At 52.5% G+C, this 3416-nt stretch overlaps 1 pseudogene; it reads left to right on the top strand.

Annotated features, from left to right (window-relative positions):
* Positions 1-291: 291 nt before the first annotated feature.
* LOC147974851 (putative carboxylesterase 18 pseudogene) lies at positions 292-1065 on the top strand (annotated as a pseudogene).
* Positions 1066-3416: the final 2351 nt, after the last annotated feature.

Here is a 3416-nt window from a genome sequence, read left to right as displayed (position 1 = left end):
AACTGGATAGGTTTTGCCCGGCTCGGTTTTTGTGGTCCTAGAATAATTGACTAATAAATATAAATGCCGAATCAAATTCAGGATGACTGAAACTAAAGAAAATTTTCAGATACCTAACACATATGTGCTCTCATTTTTGAACTTATTGTTCCTCTCAGACTAGATTAGATCGGGCTCTAATAGCAATTTTCGTTCAACCTCCTAACATCCCTAACATTAGGATGTGACGGCCACAGGCTCGCTGAAAGTTGCCTTTCTATCTGCCCGGACATAAGAAATCACAGAAAACTTCATCAACACACCTAACCTAGTAAGTAATAACCTCATTATCACTGCAGATCAGGAAAACCAGAGATCACTCGAGCGATAACCCACACTCCCAAGTCTCAGACAAGACAAGTCTCCACCAGAGAGGCAGAGAGTACCCGTTACCCAACCACTACAAATTCTACTCAAACCAGCCAGCAACGCACATGCACCTCCAGAAGCGGAAGGCGCACGACGACAATGGCTGAGGAGCCCCCGCCGGCGAGAAGGCCGAAGCCGCCGATGTCCCGCATCATGCGCCTATCCCTCAGGGCCGTGGACTACGTCGCCGACGCCACCCGCCGCGCCAACGGCACTGTGAACCGCCGCGTGCTCTCCCTCCTAGACCCGCGCGTCCCGGCCTTCTCCTCCCCGTGCCGCGGCGTCGCCTCCCGCGACGTCGTCGTCGACCCGACCCTCCGCATTCGCGCCCGCCTCTTCCACCCAGCGAGACCCGGCGACGCTAAGGGAGCGCCCCTCCCCGTGATCGTTTTCTTCCACGGCGGCGGGTTCGCGTTCCTATCCGCGGCGTCGCTGGCCTACGACGCCGCGTGCCGGCGCATCGCGAGGTACGCCTCCGCGGCCGTGCTCTCCGTCGACTACCGCCGCGCCCCGGAGCACCGGTTCCCCGCGCCCTACGACGACGGCCTCGCCGCGCTTCGCTTCCTCGACGACCCGGATAACCACCCGGCGGACGTCCCGCTCCAGGCCTCCCGCTGCTTCCTCGCCGGGGTCAGCACAAAAGTTTTTACCCTCTAGCTTAGGGTTTCGTCCTTACCTCCGCCCGACGTTCTCTGCCGGCGGGAGGTTTTATCGCTACACCGGCCCCGTCTACGCTGCCGCCTTTGGAGCGACCGCGAGGGTAGGGGGCTGGATTACCAATAACTCTAACCTAGATGGCGGCTGACAGAGGTTCTTCGTCGCGATCGGGGCGAGGGGAGGAGGTGGATCTTGAGGAGATGCTAAAGAATATGGATCTGCTGGATGAGGAACTCGACGATGTGGTCATCGGGAAGGAAAGAGCGAAGCAATTCAAGGAAGAAGCCCGATGGATGGCGGTGGCTAGGGTTAACACTGATAGGCCCTTCAGCTCGTCGTCCTTGTTTGATACGATGACTTTCGTGTGGGGCCTTGTGCAAACTCCAAAGTTCAGGGAGGCGGGGGAAAACAGATTCATAATACAGATGTTTTGTCTTGGAGATTGGAAGAAAGTAGTCCATGGAGGACCCTGGCTGTTCAGGAACTATGCTGTGGTTATTGAGGATTATGATGGGGTAACTGATCCAGAGGAGTATGCCCTAGACGGGTTGTTTCTGTGGGCGCAGATTCACAAAGTTCCTGACCTCTATCGCCACCCTGAGGTGGTAGATGAGCTAGCTCGCAGGATAGGCAAAGTGAGGGAGGTTCAGCTTCGGCCTAATCTCTACTATGAGGGGGACTACGTAAGAGCTAGGGTTCGTGTTCTGACTGCCAAACCATTGACCAGGTTTACACCTCTGAATGTCAAAGGAGAGGGGATAAAGATGTTGGTTGTGAAGTATGAAAAAGTCCCGTTTTTCTGTAAAATCTGCGGGATCATGGGTCATGGTTTTGAGGAGTGTGGCAATGGGGTTTGGAGTGAATCTGATAAAAAGTGGGGCAGCTGGATGCTTGCGAAGCGCCGGGAAGTATCCTACAACCAGCCTTCTGATGGAAGATCTTTTTTCCGCGAAGGTCGAGGTAGAGGAGGGGAACGAGGCAGAGGTCGTGGGATGTATCAAGGAAGGGGAGGAGCAGCAAATAATAAGGGCCCCGATCATGGTGGTGATCCCCCAAAAGAAGATGGCCATGAAGTGGACACAGAAAACCCTACGGAAGAGGCGGCACCTGAAAATAGGGGCAGCAATAAGAGAAGCTCGGTGGAAAATTCACAGGCACGTATGGCAAAGGCTGCTCAAACTACCGAGCTGCCAGTAGAATCGGGCTTGGCCCCAGTTGCAAAGACACCACCAGATATACCCCCACTGCCTCCGGTGTATGTCTCTCCCAGGAAGATAAACAAGAGGTCAAAGAAGGGGTTAGACCAAGACGAAGCTGGAGAAGGGGATGAAAGAAACAAGGAAAAAACTGCTGCATCGGCGGGCTCCTATGGGGAGCGCCGCCGGGAACAATGAGTATAATCAGCTGGAATTGTCGGGGTGCGGGCAAAGCCTCGACAATTCGCGAGCTTCGCGAAATCGCGAAGAAATTTGTCCCTACCTTGCTTTGTATAGTAGAAATTCAAGTCGATAAAGCTAGGGTAGAAAGTCTAGCCAGTTCAATAGGTTTTGACAGATGCTATGCTGTTAGCAGTGATGGAAAGAGTGGAGGTATTGGTTTGTTCTGGAATAATGATATAGATATTGAGATTTTGGGTTATTCGGACTATCATCTGGATTGCGGAGTCAGGGAGGGTGGCTTCGATCCCTGGAGACTTACAATTGTGTACGGGGAGGCTCAAACACACCTTAGGTACCGGACGTGGGACATAATGAAAAACATGTCGTCTTTGAGCCCTCTTCCTTGGCTATGTATTGGAGATTTTAACGAGGTCTTACGTCCGGAAGAACAAGAAGGTATTGATCAGCGAAGTAACGCGCAAATACAAGGCTTCCGAGACGCAATTGATACTTGCATGTTGATGGATATTGGTTTCAAAGGGAGGTTTTGGACTTTCGAGAAGAAAGTTATAGGTGGCACGTATACTCGAGTTAGGCTGGATGGAGCACTGGGATCTACTGACTGGTGCGCTATGTTCCCTTTGGCAGCTCTTCATCATGTCACATCGGCCACCTCTGACCATGGCCCTATTCATCTCACCCTGAATAGGGGTGAAGAGGCGAGCCAAGTAAAGAGCAAATTATTCCGGTATGAAGTGGCTTGGGAAACACATGAGGGTTTAAAGGATACAATTCGATCTTCATGGAATGAAGAGGATTCGGCAGACAGAGTGGAGGATTTAACAGAGAAGCTGCAAAGATTATCCAAGAGGCTCGGGGGCTGGGACAGGAGGACTTTTGGTTCGGTCAGGGGGGAGATGAAAAACTTAAAAGAGGAGCTTGAGAAGCTCCGTAATGAACCTGCTCGCACTA

The sequence above is a fragment of the Triticum urartu genome, chromosome 4A (genome assembly GCF_056163025.1).
Source record: "Triticum urartu cultivar PI428250 chromosome 4A, HENAU_Tu73, whole genome shotgun sequence".
NCBI lineage: Eukaryota > Viridiplantae > Streptophyta > Magnoliopsida > Poales > Poaceae > Triticum > Triticum urartu.
This window is presented reverse-complemented; position numbering and strand designations above follow the sequence as displayed.